Below are 17,733 nucleotides of genomic sequence, written 5' to 3'. Positions count from 1 at the left end.
TCTGATAAGAAAGCCCATTAATTTCTTCTAGTTGGGTCCCAGGAACTTCCCTCCTTGCTGATTTTAGACCAAGTCTTGGCTTTGCCTGCATTCTGTAGGCTATTTGAACCCCAACCAATGTATCTGGTTTTAATTGTTAAGAAACTATTTCTGAAATGAAAAACCTATGCTTGGCATTCTGCCATTCTATTAATGGAGCTCATCAGTTTTTGAGCCTTGTCCTTTGAGCAGTCCTGACTATAAGATATGGTGCCATCATATTGAATTGGTATTTGAGCAGCTTCTAGCCTATGGTTCTAACTCTGTTATCTGAAGCTGTCAAGCAAACTGAAACATTTCATACAACAAAAATCCTCAGTTTTAATTTATTTATGTAGTAGTGCTGGAGATTGAACCCAGAGCATCTTTCATTGAACTATACTCCTATCTCACAGATTTCTACAATTTTTTAAATTCTGTTTTGACTCAACTTAAATATGATTAAATCTCTCATTGCTTCAGCTGTTCTTTTCCTTCTGACCATAGGCAAATATTCTTTTTTTAAATTTTTATTTTATTTGTGTCAGTCATGGGGGTTGAAGTCTGGGCCTGAACACCATTCCTCAGCTCTTCAGCCCAAGGCTAGCACCCTAATACTTGAGCCACAGGGCCACTTCTGACTTTTTTCTGCTTATGTGGTGCTAGCCTCATGAATGTGAGGCAAGCACTCTACCACCGAGCCAACTTCCCATCCTGACAAATATTGTTTACAGGCTCCTTAACTTTGCTAGCATGAAATATTCGATGGACAACCTAAATCTTCAACACCTTGCCTGCAATAGCCATCAGACCGAATAAAGGAAGGTAAGCATTTCCACAGGTATACAACATTCCTTTGTAAGTAAAGCTCAAAGTCAGCAGCAAGTAGTGAACAGGCTTATGGGGATTGTTTTGAATGTCAGTATGTCAGATCATTTGCAAGCAGGCCTTGTCCTCGCCAATCTGAGATGCTCATTACTGCAGCTATTTATTTGCAGGTTGTGTTGAAGAATTTTCTCAGGTGAATCCCAAGCTACCTATATACTTAAGCTCCACTAGTTTTCACTAGTCTATGTGAAAGCTGAGATGTCAAACACATTAAGCTCACAACTCTGATGCCTGCGTGTGTGACTACACAAACACACCCAAATGCCTGCCTGCCTTCAGCATGAAGGCTTGAGCTTCAGGAAGAACGCATGGTCTCACCTCTGAAGTTAGCCTAAGTTACATAGTTCCTGCCCACCCCACACTACTTCATATCCTACTAGCATCCATAAGGTTCCTATGTTCCTGCTTTTGCACTGAAAGGCCAATAAGAAAATGTAATTCTAAAATTCAAGTCAATAATCATGGAAAATACCAGTAAAAGAGAGGCACAGAGGAGGATTCAGAGTCCTCTTCCTTACACCACACCCCCATATCCTTCCCCAGGGGCCAGGAAGACCAAACTGCAGCTAGACTAGAGAACGGAGGTAAGGGATTTCTTGTAAACTATCTGCTTCACAAAGTCATGTTTCCTTTCCAACAGGCCCTTCTTCATTAGTGTTCGTCCTTGGTGATGGTAAGGCATGCCAGCTTTGTCTCACTGTACACAGGAGAATGTAACCACTATGTGTTCATAAAGGGTAAGGGGAGAAAACAGAAACCACTCAGGATTTCTTCTGAGTTCTGTTTCCACTCAAGCAACTTTCCAGAGCTGTGGCCTTGGACAGAATTCAGAATGTTACTAGCCTTTAGATTTCCAGTCATACCACACAGTTCCTCAGACTTCCAGCCCAAGAGTGTGCTTATCCTATGACAGAGTGTGCAACTGCTCCTATAGGACCTAGGCTATCAAAAGCCAGGATAGTGAAAGAGGATAGGTCTAGAAGATATCCTGAGCCTCAGATTCTCCATGCATTCTCCTATTGTATATCCCTCTTCCCTTCTTCCTGCCTGCCTAAGCACCTGCTATAGGCACCAACTACAATGGCAAAGGGTTACAGAGGCAGAGGAACCAACTTCTATCATTGCTTGTGACATATATGCATGCCTACCAATGGTTTTCTTCTCAGAATGAATGCTGAGTGATACAATCTTCATTAAGCAAATTTTAAGTGGAATATTGTCTACATATTTTTTCAGGCCTTGTATTTGCTTGGCATAGTTGCTCAGTAGATCTCTACTACTCAAGCCACAACTTTGTCCTAGCATTTTGATGGTTAGTTTAAGATGGAATCTCTTGAACTTTTCATCCCAAACTGGCTTTGAACAGAAATTCTTTAGATCTCCACCTCCTGAGTAGCTAGAATTTCAAGTGTGAACAACTGGTGCCCCACTCATTTTTGTTTTTAATTCATAATTGACATGTAATAATAATACATTTATGAAATGCTATGTGATGGTACATTATATTATGCAATGTTCAAACGAGAGTAAGTGTATCTGTCTACTCAAACACATCTACACATAGTCTTCATAATGACAAAAAGGATTGACATGGAAGTCAAAAAATGTAGCATTCATTTGGGAAACAATTATAATTCCAGTGGTCTCAATTAGCTCAGCTTTAATAATATCAAGAAATCCAAGAGCATAAGAAGGTTTTGACAGGGGATTTCTGCATAATATTTGGGGACAGTAAATTGGCTGGGAGAAACCCTCACCTGAAAAAATGTTCCTGATTGGTTAGTCAGCTGATATCAGCTTTTTTTCCATATCTACTAGAATACTCTGTGCTTCAGCTTTAAGCAGAATTAGCAAAATCCTCTCACAGTCTCCTGACTCTACTTTAGAAAGTCTTATTCATGGTTTTACATTCTCCCACATGATACTTGTTCACAAAGACCTCCAAAGAGCCCATTTGGACACAAATTCCTATTTGAAGTATGAAGAATCCAAGTTTCAAGTACTGAAGAGACATGTAGAGCCAAAGTAGAGACTGAAACATAGGAATTCTGACTTGCAGTACTGCAGGCAAATATCATATGAGGAAAATCAAGAGTTCAATAGAATGTAGCCTAACACTCATCAAAATCTCTGTGCTTCTCTGCCTTCGTCTAGTACTTTTGAGACTGTCAGTGTTTCTTAAGCATTGATCTGTACATTAAGGGAGATTGGTAACAGGATAGTCCTCAAAGTTTGGACTAAGAACGTTCAGAATCACTCCCAAAATACAATATTCATTTATTTGTTCAGGTAAAGGCTGTCAGTGGAGGGGCTGGGAAGGTGGCTCAGTGGTAGAGCGCTTGCCTTGCATGCATGAGGCCCTGGGTTTGATTCCTCAGCACCACATAAGCAAAAAGAAAAAAGCCAGAAGTGGTGCTGTGGCTCAAGTGGTAGAGTGCTAGCCTTGAGCTGAAGAGCTGAGGGACAACGCCCAGGCCCAGAGTTCAGGCCTCACGACCGGACCCAAAAAAAAAAAAAAGACTGTCAGTGGACATCTGTCACATGCAGACACTGATGTCAGTGCAAGGAACACAGATATAGACATAATAGGTGTGTTCTGTCCTCATGGATTCTTAAGAAAAATGAGAATAATCGAGGAAAATAGTTCAAACAGAAGTATGTGTCTCTTTATAAAAGAAACACCAACACAGTGAGGTTGTGCAGAACACTCAAAGCAAGGACTTTGGAGAAAAGACTGAGGGAGGCCTGCTACAGTAACAGATACCAGGATTCCTTCAAATGGCATGAAGAAGCAGGTCCTGTGGACTTCTGACAAAATGATTCCATTTTGCAAAATCCAAATAGTTCTATGTATGAACAAAACTGATCAGGAATTTGAATGATGGGCAATTAGCTCTTTGTAGTAAAAACTTTGGATTTGACTTGGAACACAAACCCCAAGATAAGGACACAAGTGGTTTTTTTCTTTCTTGCTATTGTTTCTAATGTATTTATAAGGTGATTTTTTTGTAGCTTTGTATGTCCTTCCCCCACAATATAACTCCTGTTTTCACTGTATTTGATGTTGGTATAATTTGGGGAGGGGAAGGGAAAAAACAAATTGTTTAAATAGGGACAAAACCCATTGCAACAGTGAGATGTACAAGATGCTAGGCCAAAAAAACAAACTTTACAACTTTGTGGGGGAGAGAGTGGAGTCGTGGAAATGGGTGGGCAGGGATGGTAGGGGAAAAACAAAGGATGAGGCAACAATGCTTGATAAGAAATGTACTCATTACTTTGCTCATGTAATTGTAACTCCTCTGTATGGTATTTTCACAATAAAAAACTTATTTTAAAAAAGAAAACCATGGAAGAGTTTTGAGCCAGGAAGCAAAATACTTTCATTGCAGCTGTATAAAAAAAAATCTCACTTTAGTTACTGTATTAAAGGTGTTCCAAACTGGGCGCTGGTGACTTACACCCGTAATTCTTAGCTAAGGTCTGAGTATTGCAGTTAAAAAACCAGCCTGAGAAGAAAAGCCCCCATGAGACTCATCTCCAATTAACCACTCAAAAACTGGAAGTAGCACTGTGGCTCATAGAGATAGAATGCTAGCCTTGAGCACAAAAAGGCTCAGAGTCAGCTCCAAGGCCACAAGTTCAAGCCCTACAACCGACAAAAAGAAAAGAAAAAAAGTCTTCCATAGAAGCAGGAATACTTAATCATGAAGCTTTAAACTAAACATTTAGCTTTGAATAAAGCAGGATGTAGTTGGATCTAGAATGGATCTGGAAGATATAGCAGTGACATTTAAAGTTGGATTCATGGGAACCATGAAGAAAAGAACCACCAAGGTGAGTTCCTGTTTTGGTCTGAGTAGCTGGTTTTCTGGTCATAGCATTTGTTAAAGAGTAGGTTTGAGAATCAGGTAAATCAAGAGTTGTGGGGTTAATTTGTGGGATGCAGTACTCAGGGTGTCATATTTTCTAGATAAGCACACTACCACTTAGTCACAACTCCAGTTCTTTAGGTATTAGTTATTCTTTAGAGAGGGTCTCTCAGTTTTTCCTCAGATGAGCCTTGGACTGTGATCCCTTTATCTCTCTATACTCCTATCTATACCTCTCTCATAGCTGTGATTATAGATGTGTACCACAACCACCCACCATGACTATTTTGACATTATGATGCCTCTTAACTTTTAAGAAAAGATAAGTGAGTGGTCAGATGTGTTCAGGAAGTTATCTTCACCAGTTCTTGGATGTAAATGAATCAGTTTTGATGCCTTCATTTCATGGATGTGTTGGTATGAGCTCATTGAGCAATAATTACCCTGAAAATGTGTATCAAATAAAGTATTGAACCAATTTAGGGAGAAAAATTTATCAGACCACAAATGTTTTGTTCTATTTCCCCCTCATTTTCTTGATGAGGAATACATATAATCAACTTAATGAATAAATCTTATCTCTCTTTTCTATGTGTCCAAATCTTTAAAGATAATCTCATTTCACACCAGATGTCCAATCTCATTCCTCCAAAAAGTTCTTGCCAACATAAGTCAATGTATGGGTATCTTTCCTACAGAGTCAGCACTGTAAAATCTAGGACATGAGTATTTTTGGATTTCATCCTATGTCTTTCTCTTGCCTCTTCCACAAGATTATAACTTGAGACAACATGCTTATCTCACATGACTAAGATCAAGGAAAGATTTGCCAATCGTATTTGTCTCTTCCCTTGGACACATAGGCAATTTACATTTTCCAGTCTACCTTAAGGTCTCCTTTGTTCCAGCTAATAAATGCTCTTTCTGCTATTTACTTCTTCCTCCCACTCCCTATTTCTTCCCTTCCCCCTTTTCTTTATTTCTTATCTCTATCTCTAACCTTTCCTCCTTCACTCCTTCCTTTGCTTCTCCCTCATCCTCTCTCTGTGTGTCTTATTGGCCAAGTGGTGATACACTGGGTAATGACCAGGATTTCTACACTCAATGTCCCTGAATGACTGTCTGGAGCCCTAGTCAGCAGCTGGACTTTCTACAGTCAAAAATAAAGTCTACCATGTTAATTCACTAAGATTTGGGGGTTTTTCCATTGTAGCAACTAGCACTTACTCTAAGGTTCTGAAGCCAGAAAAAAAAAAAACCCATAATGCTTTGTTCACAAGTCTTTTAAATAATACCAAACCTGGTAAGTAGCTTGCTCAGGTTAATCCAGATAATGAGTTGGTAATGGGTGGTTTTTGTTTTGTTTTTTGTTTTTTGTTTTTAATTGTGAAAATACTGTACAGAGTGGTTACAATTACATAAGCAAGGTAATGAGTACATTTCTTACCAAGCATTGTTGCCTCCTCCTTTATTCCCCTTCCCATCCCTTCCCATCCTCCTCCCCACCGCCCCCCCCCACCGAATCCTCCTCCTTCCCTCCCCCCCTTCACAAAGTTGTAAAGATTGTTTTTCTTTTTTTTTTTTTTGTAAAGATTGTTTTTCAACATAATGTCTTGTACAACTCATTGTTGCAATGGGTCCACCTGTATCCCTATTTAAACAATTGGTTTTTTTCCCCACTTCTCCCCAAATTATACCAACATCAAATACAGTGAAAACAAGGGTTATACGGTGGGGGGGGGGGGATGGGATATACAAAGCAACATAGAAATCATCTTATAAATATATTAGAAACAATAGCAAGAAAGAAAAATCATTATATACTAGTTATTGCAAATAAGGGAGACCATGGGACCTATGTTTCTTTGGGACTGGCTTGCTTCACTTAATATAATTTTTTTCTAAGTCTTTCCATTTCCTAACAAATGGGGCAATGTCATTCTTTCTGCTGGAGGCATAGAATTCCATTGTGTATCTAATCTTCGATAAAGGAGCTAAAAAATAGAACGAAAGAAAGACAGCCTCTTCAGTAAATGGTGCAGGTAAAATTGGTTAATCACTTGTGCAAAACTAAAAAACTAAAAGCTAGATCCTTATATATCACCCTGCACCACAATCAACTCCAAATGGATCAAAGACTCAAAGTAAAAGCAGACACCCTGAGAACATTACAGGACAAAATAGGAGAAACCCTAGGTCTCCTTAGCACAGGCTGAAATTTTCTTAACAGAGACCTAGAAACACAACAAATCAAAGAAAGATTGGACAAATGGGATTGCATGAAATTGTAGAGTTTCTGCATGGCAAAGGACATAGCAAGCAAGATTGATAGAAAGCCCACGGATTAAGAGAAGATCTTCACTAGTCATACAGTGGACAAGGGTCTCATATGTGAATTATACCTGGAAGTCTAAAAATTAAATCCCCCAACAACAAATCCTCAAAGAAACAACTCCCCAATAAATAAGTGGGCTAGAGCCTTACAGAGAAACTTCTCTGAAGAGGAAAGAAGGATAGCTAATAGACATGAAGAAATACTCAACCTCTCCAGCTAGAATGGCTATAATCAAGAAATCGAATAACAACAGATGCTGGAAGGGATGTGGACAGAAGGGAATCCTACTGCATTTTTGGTGGGAGTGTAAACTTTTTCAACCACTTTGGAAAGCAGTATGGAGGTTCCTTAAAAGACTCCACATAGAGCTCCCCTATTACCCAGCAATTGCACATTTGGGCATTTACCCAAATGATCACAAACAAGACCATAGTAAAGCTACCAGCACAACTATGTTCATAGCAGCATTATTTACTAAGCTAAGGTATAGAACCAACCCAGATGCCCCTGAGTAGATGAATGGATTAAAAAAATATGGTATGTATACACAATGGAATTCTATGCCTCCATCAGAAAGAATGACATTGCCCCATTTGTTAGGAAATGAGTGGTTTTAAACCATCACCTAGTACTGAATCTCCCATATCACTGACAGGTAATGTTGTGATGATCAAAGCATTATTGCAATGTTAGGCAGTAACAGAAACAAACTTGTGATGTAAATTTCAGCAAACTCAGGAGGGGGCTGAATGGTGGCTTAGGTGAGCTATGCTTGGAAGAATGGGAAGAAAATAACAGAGATAAATGGAAGGAATGGCAATGCCTCTTCTTTGGAAATCTGTAGCACACATGATTAACTGTTGTCAGTTGTAAACAGATCATCATGCTCTGATTAATTGCCAGGCAGACCCCACTCATCAATAGCTGTAAAGCAAGGCTTCCAACATTTCATTCCAAATGCCTTACACGAAATGAACTCCTCCCCCCCATAATTGAAGTCTGGGAAGAAAAATCTACGAAATAAGCTAATAGACAAGCAGTAAACCTTCTGAAAATGGAAAGTGAATCAAACCAAACAGTACTTCTCAGGAACAATCTATTAAAATGAATGTACATGTACATATATTGTGACTATTATATGTCAATTGTGTTGCCAAGATTTCACATTTATCTATTTTGAACTTGAAAAGCAAACAGCATGAAAGCATCTGAAACCAGTAAAATTTAATCTAGAAAATATCTGTCGCTTTCATAAATGCTATATTTATATGTGAGACTGTATGTGTTATAGACACAAATGCTATTATGCAATGTTTAGCACAGTTTATTTATCCCATGCAAGGAGACTGGGCAAAGTGGGAGCTGCATTGTTACAGAATTGGCCTTGTATCACTCAAAGAAAATACTATCAGTCGACTGACCACAGCCACAGTCTAGACAATTCAATTTAAAAATCTAGGTCTCTGTCCACTGGGGACCTGGATCAGAGATTGGGAGGAATTCATCATTTCTTTTGGACTTGCAAAATTAACTCACATATATAATCATGAAGATAGCAGCATACTTAATATTTCATCTCTTTCTTACCCATTACATAATGTTGCCCAATAATGGATATCAACTCTTCACAACTATTAAATCTCAGAGACATAAGCTCCAAGATATCAACTACCTTCTCAAGTCACCATCCAGGCAGTTCCTGAACCGACACCTGGCACTGGAATCCAGTGTTTTTGCCATGAAGCACCTTCTCCATAGCATGGAGTCCAAGTTAGAGTAATGACCTAAGATTCTCATGGGAAAATAATCTTCCTAAAAACCCCTAATTAACCTGCAAATAAAAATCTGCCTTTGAATCAAGGAGGCTTACGTTCAGCCTTCCTCTTCTTATAGCACACCTGCAATATTCCCCTGAAATATACGTGCCCCCAAAATTCTTCACCTCTAGTGCGACGGTAGGAGGAAAGGGTCCTGAAGGAGTTCATAAAGTCATGAGAGTAGAGTCCTCAGCAATGGGATTACTTTAAAAGAAAATCCAGAGGGCCCCATAATTAACTTTGTGGGAACAAAGTGATGATTCAAGAGAAGATAAGTATGGACTAAACCCAGATGCCCCTCAATGGAAGAATGGATCAAGAAATGTGGCATATATGTACAATGGAACTTTACTCATCCATTAGAAAGAATGACATGGTATCATTTGTAAAGAAATGGAAAGACATGGGAAAAATTATGTTAACTGAAATGTCAGGCTCAGAGAGACAAAGGTTGCATGTTTTCCCTTATACGGAAGCTTGAATTAGCTTATAAACATATAAGCAAAGACATTGGTTGCTATGCAAGTTTATACAAATGTACTAACATTCAAATAACGTAATTCCTTAGAAAGGCAAAGTTCAACAAAACAAACACCAGGAAGTGGGTACTTAAAAGGGGTGAGGAGGGGTAAAGGGAAAGAGGGTAGACAAATCGGGAGAAGTGAGGATGAATATAGTCAAGCATTCAATGTATATCCTACAAAATTAAGAAAAGTGAGGAAAGGGGTTTGTTGGGAAGGGTGGGTGCAAATGTTGAAAGAGGTGACATCGATCAAGGTGCATTATATTCATACACCACCTTTTTAAAATGGCATCTCCTTTGTATAATTACTTGAAGATAATTGAGAGAGAGTTAGAGAGAGACAGAGGACAGACAAATGTCTACTAAAGAACCAGGTACTCTTCAGAACTCAACCATGAGGGCACGCTGACTTTGCATTTTTTTAAACCTCCAGAATGTGAGAAAATAAATGTTCATTGTTTGTAAAGCACAAGCTACCCAGATGTAGAGTTAGAACCAGGTGTGCATTCCAGAAGCACCCCATGCTGGAAACTGGACAGCTCTGTTCTCAGATGCTTAGCCTTCCATCATCATCTTGTAGCACCTCAGATTCACTGTATCGAATCTGAACTTATGATTAATTCACTGGAACTCCTCCTAAGTTTGCTGTTGCCTCCTTTGAGATCAGGTTCTACCCAGCAAAGCAAACCAGATACTGAGTTTGGTATTCAGAGTTCAGACTTTATTGGATAATTCAATCATGAATATTACATTTTCAGTTGGTTCTGCCTTGGGTGAAGTTTCTGCCAAAATACTTGCAATATCAACTTAGGCAACTAATGATTTCTTTTTAAGATTCTGGGAGTTCTGGTGAGATTGGGATAGGACTGAGGTCATATGATAAAAGTCAGGAAATCAAATCCTAGTAACTATAAATATGAGAATATTGTGCCCTGGTTTTAGGAGAATGGAACAACTGAATGCTGTCTCAGGAAAGTAAATGATCATTTAAGGTAATAGCAGCCAGGGTGGGCTAAAACCAGATTATTTTTCCCTTGTAGAATCTAACAAAATTTACATTTAAAAAGAAAGAATTTGTGTGGATTTTAGAAGACATGACCAAATGAAAAAAGAAAACCTTTTTAATACTATGTAATAATCAACAGATGTCTGCATATTTCCAAATGTTATTATTTATGCAATTATACTTACTTTGTTTGAGTGAATGGAAACATAGTATTAAATTAAATTACTGAATCATTGGGAGAACTTTCCCACAATGTTTTAGTTGCTAAAAGCACAAAGATCAGCAGGATGATGGTGGTCTTCATTGTTCAACAAGGTTTCCCATTCGCCACTGGCATCCACAAATAGAGAACCAGTGTTATTGTTTGGGCACAGAGTGCATGTCCCTGAGCACAGGGTCAGCAAGATCACCACACAGTTGAGGTTCTACAATCATCCTCTCTGAAAGAAGGAGGTTGTGTTTATATCAGGATATGCCAGACTCATATAAAAACTACTTGAGTTTTATTTTTCAACCACTTAAATAGAATAGGCAAAAAAGAAAAGAACACACAAATGGGATTTATCAAATTGAAAACATTTATGTATCAAAGGGCACTTATTACAGGAACAAAAGGATAACTCACAGAAAGGGAAAGAACTCATTTGATAAGTGTACACCCAACAAGGAATAAGGTCCACACTATATAAAGAATTCCTGGAACTCAACAATAACAACAACAAAACATTTCCAATCAAAATTTGACTTAGGCAAAGAACTTGAATACATACTTGTCAAAATAAAAAAGGTATTGATATATATAAGAATCACATGGAAAGATGCTCCATAAACAGTAGTCTTTAGGGAACTAGAAGTGAAAGCCACAGAAGATACTGTTTTACACCCAGTAGAACAATTAGGATCAACCCCATAAACAAGTCAGGGACCTATATGGTTCATCCTTGAACCCTTGCTACTCAGGAGGCTGAGATCTGAGGACTGAGGCTCAAAGCCAACTTGGGCAGAAAAATGTGTGATTCTATTTCCAAATAACCAGCTGAAATAGAGGAATAGCTCAAGTAGTAAAGTGTTGGTCTTGAGCTAAATAGCCTATCAAGAGCTTGAAGTACTGAGTTCAAGCCCTGGTATTAGCACATAAACAAACCAACAAACACTAAACACCAAATATTGGTGAAGATGTAGAGAAATTGTACTCCACATGCATGTGGGTAGGATTCTAAAATGGTACAGCCTTTGTGAGAAACAGGTAATTAGTTGTCTAAAAAGTTTGCTCCATGAGGGACACTGGTGGCTTATGCCTGTAATCCCAGCTATTCAGAAGGCTGAGATCTTGAGGATCATGGTTCTAAGCTAGCCAAGGTAGGAAAATCCATAAGACTCTTATTTCTAATTAGCCACTAAAAAACCAGAAGTGGCAGTGAGGCTCAAAGTGGTAGAGCACTAGCTTTGAGTGAAAGAAAAAAAGCTTCGAAATAGAGCCCAGGCCCTGAGTTCAAACCTCATAACCAACAAAAACAAGTTAGCCACAGAGTTACCATAGGTCTCAAAAACTCCATTTCTGAATACATACACATATGAAGGCATTGAAACCAGGAACACAATTTCTATGTGTGCATGCACTGTTCAAGGCAGCATCACTCTCAATAATTAAGAGGAAGAGTTAAATCACATGTATATCAACAGGTGAATAGAGAAACAGAACAGGGGTTTAGATAGTCAATGGATTATTATTCAACCTTTTAAAACATGAAGTATTGACACATAGACGATGTGGCTGAATCTTAAAGGTACTTTGTGAAATAAACCAGTCATGAGTTATTTGGGCTAGTCAAATTCATAGAGACAAAATTAAGCAAAGACTTCCAGGGACCAAGGAGAGGGTGTGGAATAGGGTGCTATTAACAGGTTCATATCTTTTTTTTTTTTTTAGTTAAATTTATTGTAAGGGTGTTATAGAGAAGGGTTGTAATTACATAAATCAGGTAATGAGTACATTTCTTTTTGAACAGTATTATTCTCTACCTCATTTTCTCGCACTTTTCCTCCTCCTGGCACTCATCCCTACCAAGTTATAAAGTTCATTTCCAACATAGTGTCTAGTGAGTATCACTGTTGAATTGGTTCATCTCCAGCCCCATCCCACTGTTTCTGTGATTCCCCTTCCCCTCCTCAAGTCACATAAACTTATGTATAAGGCAAAGAGTATAGAAATCAAATAAAGTGACAGAGAATAAACAGAAGGGGATTTTTAAAAAGAGCCAAAAATAACTGCAAACCGTACATAAGAAAACCTCTTGTTTCTAATTCTTGGAGTTTATTTTGCTAAGTATCATTATCTGGTCATATGCACATAGCTATTGAGCCATTGTGATCCTCTTCTAAGAATATTCTCCTTTGTCCTTACTGTGTGAATGGTTAGAGTGCTGTTTAATTAATCATGTCCAAGTGTAATTATTTGAGTTTTAATATCCATTGGATTTACTTGTACATTTACAGAGACACATTCTAGTTATTCTGAATGAGGGAAACCAGGCAGCCTATGTTTCTTTGAGTCTGGCTTAATTCACTTAATATAACTTTTGCCCAGGTTTTTCCATTTTCTTATGAATGGAGAAATGTCACTCTTTCTGATGGAAACACAGAATTCCATTGTGTTTAGAATAATAAAGAAGTTCTGAAAGATAGTAGCAATGGTAACTCACATTATGAGTGTCCTTATAAGTTGTACATTCAAACATGATTTGGGAATGATTTAAAAGATGACAATCACATAATATATATTTTACTACACTTTTAAAGAAAAAATTACCTAAACCCTGCACCAGTGGCTCATGCCTGTAATCCTACTTAATGAAGAAGCTGAGATCTGGAGAATGGAGGATCACACCATCCTGGGCAAAAGTTTTGTAAGACACCATCTCCAAAAGTAACAGGGAAAAGCCAAGCTAGGGGGCATGAATCAAATGGTAGAGCCCCAGCAGAGCAAGCAAGTAATCAAAAATATGGTCTTGAGTTCAAACCCAATACCACTCCTCCACACTGCCAAAAAAAATCACTTAAAGAGAAGTAGAGTAATGCTAAGGGAGAAGAATAAACTCAGTTATTTACCCTTCAGTTATGAAGGCTACCAGTCTAGATTACAGAATAGAGGTTTCATACCCCAAACTGTACAGAAATAAACATGAAAAGAAAATAACTTCAGGATTGATATTTAAGGGAGAGGGTGAGAAGGAAGGGATTACACATTTTAATTATCAAATAACCCTTAATAAAATCATCCTGTGTTTATTTCATGACTTATTAATAAAGAAACAAGTACCATTGTAAAGAAGTATTAGACTAATAAATTCTCTGCCTGTCATCAGATAAAATTCCTAAAGATTGCAGCTGCTCTTATTTTATACATTTCATGGAGCAAGTTTTTACTTAGGTGCTTAAATCTTAAAAAGCATGTGACATGGATATTAATTTTCAATTAACTTACAAAACAAGCAAAAATATCCCAGAAGATTGAAATAAGAATGTGAAAATAGCTTATAGACAAATGCAGACCTAGAAATGATCAAACTTAGCTGGGCATTGGTGGGTCATGCCAGTAATCCCAGCTACTCAGGACGCTGAGATCTGAAGACCCTGGTTCAAAGCCAGCCCTGGAAGGAATATCCATGAGACTCTTATCTCCAGTTAACCACCAGAAAGCCAGAAGTGCTGCTGTGCCTCAAAGTGATAGAGCTTCTAGTCTTGAGTGAAAAAGCTCTGAGACAACACCTAAGCCCTGAGTTCAAGCTCCCTGACCTACAAAAATAAAAAAAGAAATGATCAGGCTTAATTGGTCTAAAGTCCAAAGTCTGATCTACCTCATAATACAGCAAATCAAAACATGGATACAGAAAAATCTGGTGAAAGATGGCAGAGGAGAAGCTTGGGGCTAAACAAGCTCTCGGACTTAGTGTTAGAGTGAAAAGTCCAAAGCAAGATTCACACCAAGTGTGCTATAATAATACAGTTTGGCCAGAGAGGAAAAATTCACGCACCTTGGTTAAGGAATAGATTTGAGCACTCACCAGTGGCCACGGAGGTGGTGGCAGTGGAGGCTGCTAACACGGCCACCATATCAACAGAAAGAGCCTGGGACAACACACTCAGTCCTAACTCTCAATATTAATGGATTTAACTCTCCAAATAAGCGACACAGACTGTCTAGTTGGATCAAGAAGCAAGATCCTTCTATCTGCTGCCTTGAAGAGACACACTTTGCCCACACAAACATATTCTGAGTGAAAGGTTGGAATATCTACCAAGCAAATGGCCCCCATAAACAGGTGGGAGTTGCAATCCTAATATCAGATAAAATAGACTTCAAATTAAAAGTAGCAAGAAGAGATAAAGAAGGTCATTACATGCTAATTAAGAGATCTCTCCTTCAAGAGGATATTACAATTCTAAATATCTATTCACCAAATAAGGGAACACCCAAATTTATCCAAGAAACATTACATTCCCTAAAATCTCACATAGATCCAAAGACATTAATTTTTGGGAACTGTAACATACTATTATCTCTGCTGTATAGATCAATCTAGCAAAAACACAACAGAGAAACCTCAGATCTAAATAATTGCATAGATCAACTAGACTTAACAGACATTACCAAATATTTCACCCAGCAGCATCAGAATACATGTTCTTCTCAACAGCACCCAGAACATTCTCCAAAATAGACCACATTTTGGTCACAAAGCAAATTTGTCCAAATTCAGGAACATTGAAATGATGCCCTGCATTCTCTCAGAACACAAGGGAATAAAATTAGAATCAACACCAAAAGCCACCAAAGAAAATCCTGTAACACCTGGAGGCTGAACAACACACTGTTGGACCGCTATTGGGTCATAGAAGAGATTAGAAAGGAAATTCAAATGTTCATGATATTTAACAAAAATGAACACACAAATTACCAGCTTCTCTGGGACACAGAAAAGACAGTACTCATAGGGAAGTTTGTAGCTCTTTAGTACCTATATCAACAAATAGGACAGATCTGAAACCAACAATTTAATAAGGCACCTGAAGCTCCTTGAAAAACAGCAACAAGCTGAAACCTAATCCAGTAGACAGAAAGAAATAATTAAAAGTAAATGAGAATTAAATGAATTGAAGTCCAAAAAAAGCATAAAAAGAATCAACAAAACAAAGAGGTTGTTCTTCAAAAAAAAATTAACAAAATTGACAGACCCTTAGCAAGTCTTATCAGAAAAAAAGAGAACACACCCAAATAAACAAACTCAGAGATGGGAATGGAAACATCACCGCAGAAACAGCCAAGATTCAGAACATTATAAGGGAATACTTCTCAAACTTTTATGCCAATAAGTTTGAGAATCTGGAAGAAATGGACAAATTTCTAGCAAATATTTACATGCCCAAACTAAACCAAGATGTTTTAAGTCAATTTAACAGACCCATAACAAGCATCCTAATAGAAACAGCAATAAGAGACTTTCCACCAGGGAAAAGCCCAAGACCAGATAGATATACAGCTGAATTCTACAAGGCCTTCAAAGCAGAAGTCACACCAATACTCTTCCAATTCTTCAATGAAATTTAAAGTGAAAGTTCACTACCAAACTCTTTCTATGAAACAATCATAACCCTCATCCCAAAACCAGGCAGGGATTCATCAAAGAAAGAGAAATAACGACCCATTTCTCTGATGAACATCCCTGTAAAACATCTCTACAAAACTTAGGCCAATTGACTTCAAGAGCTCATCAAAAAATTGTACACCATGATCAAACAGGATTCATTTCAGGGGTGCAAAGCTGGTTCAATATATACAAATCAATTAATATTATTCATCACCTCAAAAAGAGCAAGAATAAGAACCACATGATTATCTCAATAGATGCAAAAAAAAATATGTGACAAAATCCAACACACCTTTATGATCAAAAGTCTGGAAAAACTAGGAATCCATGGAACATTCCTCAATATAATAAAGGTTGTGTATGACAAACCTACAGACAGTAGTAGATACTTAATTGTGAAAAGCTAAAGACATTTGTAAATTTGGGAATGAGATAAGGATGTCCACTTTCTCCACTTCTCCTCAATTTAGTATTAGAATGCCTAGCTAGAGCAATAAGACAGATGCAAACATAAAGGGGATCAAAATACAGAAAGATGAAGCAAAATTCTACCTCTTTGCAGATGACATGATCTTGTATTTAAAGAACACCATGGACTACACTCCCAAGTTACTCAAGCTGATCTGAAACTCTAGCAAAGTAGCAGAGTACAAAATTAACCCTCAAAAATCAGTGGCTAACCTGTAAAAGAAAATCAAACCAGAACTTAGGAAGTGGAAAAACCTCACATACTCCTGCATTGGAAAGATCAGCATCGTGAAAATGGTAATATTCCCCAAGGCTAACTACAAATGCAATGCAATACCTATCAATATTCCAACCTCATTCTTCAATGAAATAGAAGAAGCAACACAAAAATTCATATGGATCAATAAAAGACTCCGATAGTAAAAACGATTATTAAGAGAAAGAATACTGCTGGAGGAATGTCAATGCCAAATTTCAAACTCGAATACAAAGCCATATTAATAAAAACAGCTTGGTACTGGTACAAGAACAGACCTCAGGACCAATGGAATAGAATTGAAAACCCAACATAGCTAGCAAGATCAATAGAAAGCCCACGGACTGGGAGAAGATCTTTACTAGCCATACAATGGACAAGGGTCTCATATCTAAAATATACTTGGAACTCAAAAAATTAAACCACCCAACAACAAATCCTCAAAGAAACAACTGCCCAATAAGTAAGTGGGCGAAAGACTTAAAGAGAAGCTTCTCTGAAGAAGAAAGAAGGATGGCCAATAGACACATGAAGAAATGTTCAACATCCCTAGCCATAAAAGAAATGCAAATCAAAACAACATTGAGATATCACCTCACTCCAGTTAGAACAGCAAAAATCAAGAACTCTAACAACAACAGATGCTGGAGGGGATGTGGACAGAAAGGAACCTTACTTCATTGTTGGTGGGAATGTAAACTTGTTCAACCACTTTGGAAAGCAGTTTGGAGGTTCCTCAAAAGACTCCACATAGAGCTCTTCTATGACCCAGCAATCCCACTTTTGGGCATTTACCCAAATGATCACAAACAAGGCCACACTAAAGCTACCAGCACAACTATGTTTATTGCAGCATTATTTACCATAGCTAAGATATGGAACCAACCCAGATGCCCCTCAGT

Source organism: Dipodomys spectabilis, unplaced genomic scaffold (assembly GCF_019054845.1).
Source record: "Dipodomys spectabilis isolate Male_0828 unplaced genomic scaffold, ASM1905484v1 ptg000187l, whole genome shotgun sequence".
Taxonomy (NCBI): Eukaryota; Metazoa; Chordata; class Mammalia; order Rodentia; family Heteromyidae; genus Dipodomys; species Dipodomys spectabilis.
Note: the sequence above shows the minus strand (reverse complement) of the source record.